The following is a 16,090-nucleotide window of genomic DNA, read 5'->3' as shown; positions in this document are numbered from 1 at the left end:
AACATTAGTGGTTCTTTTCTGCAGTTTCACAGAAGCCAATATTTGCATCTGTCATCATACTTATCAGAATCTGCCCCAGAATAATTTATATGTCACATATATTGAGGACCAATTATATACTGGGTTCTGTGCTGGGCCTTAGTACCTCCCTTGGCCTAGGTCTTGCCCAGGCCTCTGAATTTTAGAAGGCCCTCCAGCCACAACCCTCCACATGGGCTGGAGTCTGTGGGCCCAGCTGGGCATGTTCACCCACAGCCCCAGTCTACTTTCACAAATCACATTCCTGGGACTCCAGAATTCTTCACTTAAATCTACACTGAAACTACTTTTGCATGGGCCTCTTACCCATGCAAAAGCAGATTCTCTGGTTCTTCCTCCAGAGAGCTGATTTGCCTTTGGTATGCTCACTCCCAGAGCCAAGAAGAAGTTGTAATTGCAATGGGGGAGAAGGTACCGAGCTTGAAAATAGAGGGGAGCTCCTCTGTTGTAATGGAAAAAGACAGGAAGAAGCTAAGAGCTTCATTTCTATCAAACCTCAGACCCTACAAATGTCAATTATGGGCCTGCTAAGACTGCAGTTGGATGTCTATGTCTTATTTTTATCCAAGAGGTTCCTAGATTTTTCTGCTTCTGTAATCTTTTAGTGCCTTTATAATTTTTTTCATGGCATAACTAGGACAAAAGAAATGTCTAATGGTTCTATTCACTTGAGTTGGAACTTCTTTGGAAAACGTAGTGTTTCATTCATTATGGCAAATTTTATTTTCCAAAAATGACCACAATCCAGTTCCACATGCTTTTTTAGAAACTTAGCACTCTCAGTGAGATACGAAGTCTAATATCCTTCTCCTTGAATTTGAAGGGACTGATGACACTCTTGTAATCAATGAAATGCAGCAGCAATGATACCGCATGACTTTTAAGGCTAACCATGAAAGGCGATACAGTGTCTACCCTGTTACCTTAAACTCTTGCTCTGAGGTATCATGTAAGCAATCCAACTGCCTTGATGCTTCCATGCTGTAAGGAAGTCCAATCTATCCCACTCAAAGAGACCACACTGACAGGCCCTAAAGCCCCTTGAAGGAAAACAGAGGCCTTAACTCCTCCAGCTCTCTTGCTCTTCCAACTCCAGCCACTATCTGAGTGCAACCATATGAGACACCCAATGCTGAAACCACCCATCTAAGTCCTTCCTGAATTCCTGCCCAAAGAACCTGTGGTCATAATAAAATGACTTCTGTTATTTTAAGCCATAAGTTTTGGAGTGATTTCTTAAATGACAGTGGTGACTGGAAAACTCTTTTTTTTTTTTATCACCTTGACAGCATAGTAGTTTGAATATTTTGGAAAGTTAATAAATGTTCATCAAATTGCATGGAAAAATGGAAAATCTCAAAGTATTAGTGATTAATCCAAATGTCAATAATGATTGATAAGAACAAAGTTACACATATATATGCTGAAAATATAGAACTTAGGTTATATGTATTCTGATTTCATAGCAAATATAAGACACTAGGACTTGATTTTTTTTAGACTTTTAATAAATCCCTTAAATGAGTTAATTTCCTTGCCTTTTGTTTTCATGTTCTCACAACAAAGGGTAGGAAAATAATTCTAGATACTCATTGGCAAGCTCACTATATCTTGAGGTCACTGTAGGGGTCATGTATGCTGAATTATCAATTCCAGTTAATTGAGAATTTTAATTAGTCAATTCAGATTAAGCAAGGTACTACTATAATTGGTGGGTTCCACAGGCAGCCATCTGTTCCCTTTGTGTTAATATTATGTCCTATAGAGTCCATCAAGGAGAAGAATTTGTCAAGTAGAAATCTTCTTAACATGAGCAAAAGGTGAATGCTTAGGAAATGAAAGGGAAGGGCTGGAGAGAAAATAGACTAAAGACAAGACATGAAAGAAAAGAAAAGAAAAAACCTAGGAAGAAAGGAAACAGTCCAATTATTTGCTATGTGAAGAGAATCAAACTGAATTTAACCTTAGACATCTGTTTCTGCCTGATGTTTTTCCCCCACTGAAGTGGAGGGAGGTAATTAACACGCCATGTAGCTGCTTGCCTTGTATGCATTTCTAAGCATAACTCAGACTCTTATGAATCTGCCCTCTCAAAGAAATAGTTGATTATAGAAACAGAACAAAACCTCTTTGATCCCTCTTGTGATACAACTAGGTCATAAGAAGCAGAATTCCAAATGTATTCTGTTTTGGATGATTCCTCATGAAAATTCTGACTTGGGGAAGTTTTGAAAGGAATAGTGATGGAAACCAAGGCAGAATATAAAGCAAAAGACTTGTTGACATGAAAAAAAACACCAACTCTGCAAAGGTTACCTAAATGGACTTATTGTTGACATGCCTTTTTTTTTTTCCTAGCCTCCTTCATAATAGGGTTTTTAACCCCTAACAGACAATGCCTAAAAAGTACAGTGATAAATATCAGGTGCATATAATGATAGATGAATTGTGCCATGCAACACCCTATAACATCTTGGGTACTTGTAGGGGGGAAAGGACAACATTTAGGAGTTTCTCATAAACCTCAGCCTGTTTTTCTAGTGGTTTTGTTACCTAAAATACACAGAAGTATTTTTGTATTCTAGTCAGAGGAAAATTATTGTACCTCTCTAAAAGCAAAAAGTTAAACTATTTTGCAGAGAAACTAGTATTTTTTTAACATTTCCCTGTAAAATAATATAATTAAGATAAGGCTATATATATATATATCAATTAAGGCGGTTTTTCTCCCTTACAAAGAACAGACAACCTCTAATAAACTAGTTTAAAAACCAAAAGGGACTCACATAACAGTAAAGGTCAGAGTTAGGGCTGGCTTCAGGTGTAGCTCTGTCAGGAACATGATTCTTGTTTTTCTACAGTTTTCTTGGTTTTGCCCTTCTCCATAATGTCAAGTTCAGCCTTTCCTCATGATTCCAAAACAAGTCTCCCAGAAAGGTTGTTTCACATGCCCTCACTCACATCTCTCAATCAGCTTGAGATTGAATTTCTGGTGCACCAGTAACAGTGACTGGGGACTGCTGCACATGCATATATAAGCCTATAGCAAGCAACAGTCAGGGGATGTTCTGATTGGTCTATACCAATTCAGGTCCAACCCCTGTACTGAAGGCAATTCTATCCCATCCAACTAAGGGCTACTACACGAGGAGGGGTGGCTCTTCCAAGGAAAACCTGAGTACTGCAAGGAAGGAGAGAAAGGGGGTAGATAATTGATGTTCATTCACCACAGGTAGTTCGTATGAACTGTCACAGCAGCTCTTACATTTTCTGGGCAAACGTAACTATGGGAAAGTATAAGATTTTCACCAGAAAAAAAAAATGATCCTTCTATTCTAAATTATGTTTTTAAAAATGCAGAACCAATGAGTTTATCAGAAATCAATCAAAGAATCAAATTAGAAAGGATTTCAACTACGGAAAATGATTTATGTCAGTAGCTCTGACTCATTTAGCAAATATTAAGTATTTACATATATCAGGTACTGTGCTAGGTTCTAGACACCAAGGATATCTTCATAATTTTTCTACACTAATTCCACACTGCAAAAAAACACTACCTATCAAGTAAACTACAAAAGCATTAACTTGCTTTCTCATTTCAAAGATTAACCAGACACATCAGTTATAAGAAATCCTAAAAGGTAAAAAAAAAAAAAAAAGAAAATGATACAATTTTAGATTTAGAGAATGAAGTTATGGTTACCAGCAGGGAAGGGTAGGGAGTAGTAATAGATTGGGAATTTGTGACTGACACGTACAAACTGCTATATTTAAAACAGATAACCAACAAGGACCTAGTGTAAAAAAAATTTGTTTAAGTCTTAAAAGGTAAACAATGACCAGTGCTGAAACACTGAAGACAGTTGATATTTTTATCAGTCTATACAGTATCATTGTGATACAATAGATAATATAATTTCTGTTACCCTAAAAAGCATTATTAAAGTCTAAATAAATAACATATAGGATTTCTCTTAGGCTTTTAGAAATAGTTTCTCCCCCCTCCCAAAAAAATATTCATGATGACCATTGTGAATCACTAGTGATACAAGGCCCAAGATTAGGGGCAATAATCAAAATAAAACAAGCAAAAAGGGTAGATACTAATAAATATGCATAAATTATATACATCCTATAGTGGATGTGGTTTAGTTGCTAAGTTGTGGCCGACTCTTGCAACCCCATGGACTGTGGCCCACCAGGCTCCTCTGTCCATGGGATTTCCCAGGCAAGAATACTGGAGTGGATTGCCGTTGTCTTCCGGAGAGGATCTTCCTGATCCAGGGATCAAACCGGCATCTCGAACTCACAGCCCTGCATTGCAAGCAGATTCTTTACCATTGAGCCACCAGGGAAGCCCATAAATCTTGGTATTAACTTTAAAGTTCAACCCTCCACTAAATCATTCTCTAGCAGGAAGTTATACTCTGATGAAGGGCTTCCAGATTTCTTATCTACCATTTACTTCCCTACAGGAGTCAGAATGAGTCACCTGGACTCAATCTGAGTTCAACCTGGAGTTGTTTCTTCATCCTATGACATGGGACAACTCAACCCCAGACCTCAGGGTGTCATTGAGTACACAGTATGCAGAATTAACCCTAAGAATTAATACCTTTCATATGTAAGTAGCTCACGTGCTGTGCGTAGTCACTTCAGTCGTGTCTGACTCTGCAACCCCATGGACTGTTGCCCGCCAGGCTCCTCTGTTCATGGGGATTCTCCAGGCAAGAATGCTGGAGTGAGTAGCCTATCCCTTCTCCAGGGGATCTTCCCAACCCAGGAATCAAACCAGGGTCTCCTGCTTTGCAGGCAGATTCTGAGCTACCAGGGAAGACCTAAGTAGCTCATAACACTTGCAAATTCTCTCACAAAGAATAGCCTGAATTTTATGTATTACTCAAAATCCCAGCAGAAGCGTACACAGCATCAGCCCAGCACGCAGCTGACTTTGTATTAGCAATGAATGCTCTCTGAGCACTCACATCCCACTTTCCAAATTTCCATCTTGCCCCCACACAGCCAACCTCTGTTCAGATGATCATTTTTACTAAACACTTCACCTCCCACAAAGCAATAGTGTATAAGATTTATATAATTAATGTTTGTAAGGGACTGCTAGAGCCTGGTCTGAAAGATGCCTTTGAAGAGGAAAAGATTGTTGATGCTATGATGTCCTGGGTTTTTTATCTTTATCAAGACTGCTTCTATGAGGAAAAGCTACAGAAATGATAGATGGGACCATTTTTATTTAGCACAGTTACAGGTGGCAAAACAGTACTGTAGGATTCAGGCAAGAATATGTCCCTAGGCAACATCAACTGTATAAATATGTATCCTGTCAATCACTAGGAATGCAGGTCTGATACTTTATAGACCAGGGATAATGTTAATTCCATCCTGCTTACAGTATTCTTTGTACTGGAAAAGCTCAAGGCGCTTTGCAAGCACCATAATTTAGCAAAGCATAAAATGAAAGCTACACATAGGAAAGTTGAGGCATTTTGAAAAATTAAGATATTGTCTTTATTCAGCCATTAACCAAGAAGAGTTGACTTTTCAGTGCTACAAATGGTTCCCCTATACAGACTATTTTTGTTGTTATTTAGGGAAGGAAGGGAGAAGGAAATGGCAACCCACTTCAGTATTCTTGCCTGGAAAATTCCATGGACAGAGGAACCTGGTGGGCTACAGTCCATGCGGTCACAAAGAATCAGCCAGGACTGAGCACGTCATCACAGGGAAGGAAGGAAAAGCAAACTGATCTTCATTGAGCGTTTACAATGGACGACATGCTGCTAGGAGGTCTCACTATTTATCTTGTTTGAGCTTTAAAACAACTAAGTGAAGTATATTGTATAGTTGAGGAAACTAAGGCTTAGAGGAAACATTAATTTGACTGAGATAACATAGGCTACCAAGTGACAGAACCAAGAACTTAAGCCATTTATACACAATTCCAAAGCCACTGATCTTTCCACTACACATGCAACAGTGGACTAATAAGCATCATCAGTCTAACAGTTTCTTTCTTCTAGCAGCTTGTCCTTACCTTTGCAAACACCAGAAGTAACATATCTTTTTCAAATAAATTATTCTTGAAATACTGATGAAGCTGTCCCATACCATGCCAGCCCTCATTTCTCTTTTCCTTCCCTGAACTATGTACCAGAATACACAGTTTAGTATTTGATTGTTTACAAGAGATCTCTTTTTTAAAATAATACCTGATTTATACCAACTCACTGCCAATTAGACACACAAAGTACATCCAACACATCTACTGTCACTGGAGTTAATAATGGCCCTTACTATAGTAGGAAGTCCAACAGAAAACTGAGTGCATATTTCACACAGAAAACAGCTGACAAAACAGGGATGCCTTAACATACTGTGGATGGGCAGGCAGACTTAAGAAGCTATCAACTCAAAAATAAGCTATCCTCCTGTACACTAAAATTTTAAAAGATATTTTGCTATGTTATTGTAATTTTTTTTTAAAAAGCAAATCATTTTAATTCACAAATACCCTTTTCCTAAAATACACATTCCACCAAGAGGCATCTAATTTTCACAACTAAGGGATAATTCAGATTATTTTCCCAATACCTCTATGAGATTAATTGCAAATAAGAAATTGTCCATTTTTATTGGAGAATGAAGATGTAACTAGTTAACTGTAAAGCATGAGGCAGCTTGAGGGAACTTCAAAGATCAAGGTACAGTGCTGGCTTGGGCCAGTATGAAGGCATTCTGTACTAGTAAACTGGGAAGACAGGCTTAATAGAACAAAAGGTAGATAGAAAGGGACATGAAAGAATGTTAAGAAGACATTAGAGGAGTTTGGGAGAGGATTTTGACAAAATGATTCCAAAGTTCTTCCAGAAGTATAATACAAGGGACACCACCACTGAATGGATATATGCAAACTGTTATATTACCCACACTGGAATATTATCTAGCTATAGAAAGAAATCAGGCTCTGATACATGCTACAACACAAATGAACCTTAAAAACATGCTAAGTGAAATAAGCCAGACATAAAAGGACAAATATTTTTATTTCACTTATACAAAAACCCTGGAGAAGGGAATGGTAACCCACTCCAGTATTCTTGCCTGGAGAATTCCATGGATAGAGGAACGTGGTGGGCTACAGTTATGGGGTCGCAAAGAGTTGAACACGAATGAGCAACTAACACTTTCACTTCACGTTCATATAAAATATCTAGAATGGCAAATTTATTGAGAAAGAAAGTAGATTAGCAGATGATACCACTCTTATGGCAGAAAGTGAAGAAGAACTAAAGAGCCTCTTGAGGAAAGTGAAAGAGGAGAGTGAAAAAGTTGGCTTAAAAGTTCAACATTCAGAAAACTAAGAGGATGGCATCCGGTCCCATCACTTCATGGCAAATAGATGGGGAAACAGTGGAAACAGTGGCTGACTTTATTTTTTGGGCTCCAAAATCACTGCAGATGGTAACTGCAGCCATGAAATTAAAAGACACTTACTCCTTGGAAGGAAAGTTATGACCAGCCTAGATAGCATATTTAAAAGCAGAGACATTACTTTGCCAACAAAGGTCCGTCTAGTCAACACTATGTTTTTTCCAGTAGTCATGTATGGATGTGAGAGTTGCACTATAAAGAAAGCTGAGCGCCAAAGAATTGATGCTTCTGAACTGTGGTGTTGGAGAAGACTCTTGAGAGTCCCTTGGACTGCAAGGAGGTCCAACCAGTCCATCCTAAAGGAGATCAATCCTGGGTGTTCACTGGAAGGACTGATGTTGAAGCTGAAACTCCAATACTTTGGCCAGCTGATGTGAAGAGCTGACTCATTTGAAAAGACTCTGATGCTGGGAAGGATTGGGGGCAGGAGGAGAAGGGGGATGACAGAGGATGAGATGGCTGGATGGCATCACCAACTCGATGGACATGGGTTTGGGTAAACTCCGGGAGTTGGTGACAGACAGGGAGGCCTGGCGTGCTGTGGTTCATGGGGTGGCAAAGAGTCGGACACGACTGAGCGACTGAGCTGAACTGAACTGAGAGTCTGGGGAAAGGGGATTATAGGAAGTCATTGCTTAATGGACACAAAATTTCTGTTTGAGGTGATAAAAAGTTTTAGAAAAAGATAGTGGTGATGATATCACAATACAGTGAATATAATTAATGTCACTGAATTATACACTTCAAAATTGCTAAAAATTTTATGTTAGATAAGTTGTGACACAAGAAAAAAATTTTAAAAATAAATAGAAGAGACAAGTCAAGAAAAAAATTAAAGAACAAAGCAACAGGAATGAAATTAGTTCTTGCCTTGCTATTTATTAAAATGCATTGTTTTAAGATTATGATCATTAAAACAGAGATACTGGCACAGAAACAAAGAAAGAAATAAACGGTACCAAATAGAAAGTCTATAAGCAGACCTGATTACATATGTATTTGGTGTGTAGTGAAGGAGGAATTTAAGTCAGTGAGAGGAAAGTAATGTATAAACATCAACTAATGAGCCACTTGAAGGAGGAGCTCCTTCTGTGGGCAGGAATTCTGTCTGTCTTGTACACCAATTGTTCCCCAAGCAAAATCATACCTGGTACATTGTAGGCATGTATTAATAGTTAATGTTTGTTGAATGAATTAAAATCCATTTCTACATACTAAAATATACTAAAATAAATTCTCAATTGAATACAATTTTAACTGAAAAATTTAAATGAAATTTTAATTTCGTTTTAAAGACATGAAATTTCATGAAAAAAAATCAAATAGTGATAAACTTGAAAAAGTAAAAACCTCTACACATACATATCAAAAGGTGCATAAATAAGATTGAAGAGAAAATGAGAAATTTAAATAACTATTTATGTACACTTGTAATATATGAGAGAAACATTATACCTTGATTTATAATTAGCGCTTTTAACTCAATAATGAAAGGACAACTATCTCAAGAGAAAAATAAAGTGTATCAAGTCATAAAAACTACTAATAGCCAAAAAGACTATGAAAAAATCTTACATCATTAATAACTAAAGAAACTAAAATCAAAATGATAGATACTATTTCACCTATCAGGTTGGCAACTATCATACTATCTAGTGTTGGTGATGATTCAAAAAAATGAATATTCTCACACATTACTGGAAAGGATATAAATCGATCCAACAGTTATGTAAGGTAATTTGTCAGGAAATACCAAAAGTGTTTAAAATGTGAATACCATTTGGTCACCTGATTCTATTTCTAATGATTTAAGCTAAAAATAAAACAAATACACATTTTTTTTTACCTACAAGGTTGTTTATTTCAGCATTGTTCATAATAGAAAAAAAGGTTCTAAACATTTAAATGTCCAGAGATAATGAATAGTTAAGTGAATTTATGGGACATCCATAACAAAGAATTCTATACTATCAGGAAAAAAGTGTTATAGACTAATGGAATGAGGGAAATTCTCATTATATATTTTTAGGTTTAAAAGCAGATTATTAAATATTATGAGGCAAAATGATTCCATGTTTTGTGAAAAGGAAAAAATACCAAAACTGAAAGAATAATTATCTAAATAACAATGGTGATTGTCTCTGATTGTCAGGTTAAATGGCAATTTAAATGTAATTATTACTAATAAAATCTACTAATTTTTCTGCAATGAATATGTACTGCTATTATAATATAAAAGCAATGAAAGATGTCCTTAATTTTAAAAAAGAAATAGAATAACGAAGTTGGTCCCCTATTCTCAGAACCCATGCTAATCTGCTTTAAAACCTGTCTCTTTCCCTGTGTCAAGCACATTACTAAGCATTTGGCACTCTTTATTTTATTTGATCCTTACTCTTTTATTAGGTGTCATTAACGCTGTGAATGAGGTTCTGGGTTTAGAAAAAGGAGTGTGTTCAAGGCCATGCAACCAGTGGCAAAGGCTGGAATTCCCCCCTATTGTCTGATGCCAAGGCCTATGTTCTTAACCACAAACTTTCCTGGGTCTGTTAGGAAGTAGTTAGGATTTTTGAGAGTAGACTCAAAAAACTAACCACCAGATATCATAGTTTCTGTAAAAAAAAAAAATGGTTTGGCATTCTAAACAACACACTTACAAATGGCCTTTGGGAAACAACTTTTTCTTTTTTTGTTTTATTTTATTTTTTAAATTTTATTGAAGTATAGTTGCTTAACAATATCGTATCAGTTAACAAATTTTTCTTCAAGTGTGAATCACTCTACTGATTTGCACAATCTGTGTCTATGTCATGTAAATTCTTCTCAGAGGTAATGTCCAGTAATGGGTAAGAGCACTGGGCTAGAACAGGATTTCCTGGGTTAAACCTGGCTTGACCTGTTCCTTAATATCCATAAAATCCTGGGCAGTTATTTAACATCACGGGGTCTGATTCCTCACCAATAAGATAAAGACAATGAAACATCTAGTTATAGGATAAGTACTAGGGATGTGATATACGACATGGTAAATATAACTAACACTGTTGTATATTATCGGAGAAGGCAATGGCACCCCACTCCCGTACTCTTGCCTGGAGAATCCCATGGAAGGAGGAGCCTGGTAGGCTGCAGTCCATGGAGTCGCTAAGAGTCGAACACGACTGAGAAACTTCACTTTCACTTTTCACTTTCACGCATTGGAGAAGGAAATGGCAACCCACTCCAGTGTTGTTGCCTGGAGAATCCCAGGGACGGGGGAGCCTGGTGGGCTGCCGTCTATGGGGTCACACAGAGTCGGACACGACTGAAGCGACTTAGCAGCAGCAGCAGCAGCAGCAGCAGGTGTATATTATACATGAAAGTTGTTAAGAGAATAATTTCTAACAATCTCTATCACAAGGAAAAAGATCTTTTCCTATTTCTTTAATTTTGTATCTATATGAGATAATGGAAATTCACTTAACTTATTGTGGCAATAATTCCAAAATATATGTAAGTTGAATCGTTATGCTATATACCTTAAACTTATACAGTGCTCTACATCAATTATATCTCAATAAAACTGGAAGAAAAAATATAAATAGATAAATCTAAACTCACAAGCATGCAGGCATACATACGTACATAAAATGATAGTCTTACCTCAAGGAGTTTTGGTGAGGATTAAATAAACTAATCCACATAGGACTTTGATAGCTAAATATCTGAAATAAAGCAAGCATTTGATAAATGGCAGTTATTCACATCATTAATGTATTCTCTAGCTAGTAAACTCTCCAAGGGCAAAAATCACATGTTAAATTGCTTTTGAATTTCCTAATGAGTACACTGATGTTTGTTCGGTGGACTGAAGCCTGAATGTGAAGTATTATCTGAAGAGAAGTCTCTGCACTTCAAGTTCTCTGCTCTGATTCAATTTCAAAGAGAATCCTACCTTGCTAACCTTTGTCCACTAATAGGAACTTTGTTTTATTCTCATCTGCAATGCAGTGACTAAAAGAAAATCACAATGTTAAGACTCTCTTGCATTTCTTAAACAAACATTATTGCTGTTTACTGATAGCATATCCAATATTTAAATACAAGTTACTTTCATTTCAACAAGATTTCTCAGGGAAGGATGGAATTTTACTAGTCTAAAAAATCATTAATCAAAACTCAAGTTGTAACATCTTTGAATATTTGTTTATGACATCCTCCAGAAATGTAACTACAACCTATTTCTCTCCTTCAGCAAGAAAGTAGCAGGAAAGAATTTGGCTCAATCTTTCACTGAAAGTATTCAATCTGTATAAATCTAAAATAGCTAGCAACTTTCATGTGATGTGTTGCTTTGAAGCCAATGAAGCTGAAACCTCACTTTAGAAAGTTCTCTTAATCCTTGAGAGTGTAACAGTGTGCTATTTTAATTATGACATGACAGATTGTAAAACAAATGTATAAATATTGATGTGCAAGTCCTGGCATAATTCTGTGAATACTCCACAAAACAGGTAGTGAACATCTTTCATCTAAATCACAACATATTAAATAAACCCAAAGAACCCAATTAAAAGCAATGAGTTTCCCAAGGACTGAGTTGACAGTCCTATCTGACATTACTCTTTGGTAGCTAAATGACTTGCACTGAGAAACAAAGATGAAGAATTCCATTTATGAGGACAAACCACCCTGGAGTTTTTCTTCTATTATAATGTTTTCAATTCAAATTAATGACAACTAAGCCAAGGAACAGACTTGACTGGATCAATCTAATGAATTATAGCTCTAAACATGTTACTTCTCTTAAAAACCTCCAGTGCCTCTCAAATGACTTCAAGACACCCATTTGGCGTGCAAGCGCCACCATGATTTGGCTACAGCCTAATTCATTTCCCCAGACAACTCTTTCCCTTCCACCTGCTTTCCTCCTTATCTCTCACGTCAGCAGAGAATCATCCATCTTCCCCTAAGAATCTAATTGCTTGCACTCTTCAGGTGTCTTGGTGATTCTGATCCCTCTCCATGAGACTGTATTTGTGACTGTAGCTATTCTGCACACCCCTCAAGGCTCTTTTCATTTTCTCCCTTAATCTCATGATTGCATCAAAGGATAGATGAGGGTTTAGAAACCTCTGCTTCTCATAATGTTTAACAGCTATACAAAGACATCTCAATAAACACAATATGTAACTAAGAAGAGTGTGATTGTCACATAAATGGAAATTGAACACCAAAGTCCTTGGGCCACTCCCACCCTTCCAATGGGGTTGCCACACCTAATCTTATACAAAAAATCTGACACTGCCACTGATTCGATCTCTCTTTAAAAATGAATCTTCTTTCACTTTGTGCCCACAGCATGTGGTTTTCCTTTTACTTTGGCCTTGACTGCATCCCATCTTGGTAACAGTTGTTTGTGTTTAGACGCCTGTGTTATTTCCCTTGCTCTTTCCTGAGAGCAGGATTGGAGGCTTATTTACCAGGTATCACCCACGCTGCTTCACAGAGAGCATCACTCGAAGTGGGTGTTCAACACTTAGTGGCCTGGAAATGAGAACAAATTATGAGACCAATTATGAGAGGCATGGTCTGAAAAATCAGGCCATGATTAATGAGTTAGCCTTATTAGTTTCAAGTACACACACTAATAGTTCTGTCAGTGATCTCTGTCTATACTCTCTTTGGCTTTACTTTCAGATTATTTCCTCCCACAGTTCTGTTTATTTAGTCCCCACTGTGATGTTCCTAATGTACTAGTTCTCAAACTACAGTTTTGAATGAAAATAAAGAGTTTCTTTGTTAAAATTAAAGTATGGATAAGCTTTTCTCAATTCACACAGACACACACAAATAAATTTATGATTAGTATGTTTCCATTTTAAATCTTTATTCTCTTAACTAGAAGCTATGCATGCAAATATAGTTATTTATCAATATTTTATGGGTTCATGTGAAGAGAACACAGTTCTTTAATTGTTCACCTGAACACCGGAGAGAATCACTCTCCCAACCCTTTAACATAACAAAACCCTTTAACATAACTTTGCACCAAAAGGCTCAACTATTAGTTTACTTTTCTAAGGATCTATATTTTTTAAATTACATAAGGAAGGGCTTCACTGGTTGCTCAGTAGTAAAGAATCTGCCTGCTAATGCAGGAGACATTGAGTTTGATCCCTGGCCCAGACTTCCCTGTTGCTCAGAAGCTAAAGAATCCACCTGCAATGCTGGAGACCTGGGTTTGATCCCTGGGTTGGGAAGATCCCCTGAAGGAGGGCATGGCAACCTACTCCAGTATTCTTGCTTGGAGAATCCCCATGGACAGAGGAGCCTGGTGAGCTGCAGTCCATGGGGTCACAAAGAGTCGGACATGACTGAGTGACTAAGCACACACCCTGGGAAGACCCCATATGCCACAGAGCAACTAAACCTGTGCCACAACTATCGAGACTGTGCCTGAGAGCCTGGGATCCGCAGCTACTGAAGCCCTCTCATTCTAGAGCCTGTGCTCTGCAACAGGAGAAGCCACTGCAATGAGAAGCCTATGCACTGCAACTAGAGAGTAACTCCTGCTCACTACTAAAGAAAAGCCTGTACAGCAGTGACGATCCACCCCAGCCAAAAATAAATGAATTATAAATTACATAAGGAAACACTTGAAATGTAGACAATAAAATAAAAAAAATTTCAATATGTAAAATAATATCAACTGGAATACAGTGAATGTAATTTTTTAAAGTGCAGAAAATACACACAAAAATACATAGTTTGTAAATTTCGTGTTACAAATAGTGGTTTAATTACAAAATGTAACATTTTCCTGTGATGTGAGCTACTGGTCATTGCCAGATTATTACCATAGATATCTATAAATTAACAATCAAGTCATGTCAATTAAAAAAACTTTATTTTGTGCCTTTTATATCTATATATAGAGAGAGATAATATTTATTGGAGTATAATTGGTCTACAATGTTGTGTTCATTTCTGCTGTACAATGAAATGAATCAGTTATATGTATACACATATCCCCTCCCTCTTGGACCTCCCTCCCACACTACCCCTCATCCCACCCCTCTAGGTCACCACAAAGCACCAAGCTGAGCTCCCTGTTTTATACCACGGTCCCACCAGCTATCTATTTTTACAAATAGAAGACCAAGTTATGGATAGAAAACAGAAAATCAATATGAACAAAGTATGTAGGAGTATATGTATCTATTTATATACAAATGGGTAGATAGAAGAATCTCTGTATAATGTAGAGATGCTTAGAAGAATGTGTAATATAGAGATACTTCTATCTATCCATTTGTATATAGATCGATAGACAGATACATATACTCCCACATACATCCTTTATGTTGGTTTTCTGCTTTCTATCCATAACTTGGTCTACTATTTTCAGACTCTATTTATGTTCCTATTGAGACTGTTATTCTAGCGAAATCCTGATAGCCAGCCTTGACAAGTGTTGCAGTGCTGTGAGTTTAGATTCATGATTCAATAAAGCCCTAGGATTCTCAGATTAAAAGTGCTGTGGAAACGTACATTCCGTGCACTTTTCTTACATATTTAAGGCAGAGAACACAGCCCTTCTCCACACTGCAGTTGAGCAAGGTTGCTCTCTACTAAGCACCATGGCCTTTGCTTCCAAACAGATTGCATTGCCCTGATGAATACTACGGTTGCTCACAGAACTGTTCTTTTCTTTATTCATTTCCTGGGAATAGAATGAGCTATTACTTAAAACCAAAATCTACCTCTAAAAAATTTTAGTCATATGTTGCCAATACATTATAGCATTATTAAATTATTTTAAAGGCTAAAGTCAGAAAAAAAAGAAAAAAGTTTGGTGCTGTCCCCTCAACCATTAGATGCCAAAACTTGCTATTTTCTATGTTTCTTGTAAAGTACTACTTCAATAGGCTTACAAAGCATGAAGGTCCAAAAATAGCCCGTATTTTTCCATAATAAATCTAAAATTAGCAACTTCTTATTTCAATCTATGAGGGGTTTTTCCTCATAAATTCTCTATCAATTTAAAAATAAACAGATAAGGGCCTAAATGTGCACACATCTAATAAAAGTATGAAGAAAAATATACATGGTCTGCATTCTAGTGGAAAATGCTTTTAGTCCTAAAATTTTCCATAGGACTTGCTATTTCAGAAATCTGTAGAATCTCTTTCACTCTTATCAAGTAATGCCAACCAACCAGATCCAGGAATCTTTGATTTAATTTTTTCTAAAACTGAAAGAAACTTTCCTATGGAGAATCCACATTTTAGTAACTCTGTGAGGCACTGGTCCTATTAATGTCACTTTATTAATCTTGAGAGCATAGAAAATGACTTATTCAGCTAGTAGGAGATAAACTATTGTCTTCATTTATACATCATATGAATGTTCATTTAATAATTAATGTAGATACTTGGGGAAGAATTTTAGATAAAGAAAATAATTGTTCTCAACAAAAGTAAATTTTAAAACCTGTGAACAAGGCAATCATGTAGTTGTTTTAGAATTTAGCAGTTGGATAAAGTTTTCTTTGACACATAATATGCTTTCTCTTTTCTGATTACAAGAAATAGAAAACTCACTAAGTTTCCCTTTC

Source organism: Giraffa tippelskirchi, chromosome 9, assembly GCF_054371585.1.
Source record: "Giraffa tippelskirchi isolate mGirTip1 chromosome 9, T2T-mGirTip1v1.2.pri, whole genome shotgun sequence".
Taxonomy (NCBI): Eukaryota; Metazoa; Chordata; class Mammalia; order Artiodactyla; family Giraffidae; genus Giraffa; species Giraffa tippelskirchi.
The sequence above is the reverse complement of the archived record's forward strand: the minus strand, read 5'-3'. Positions refer to the sequence as shown.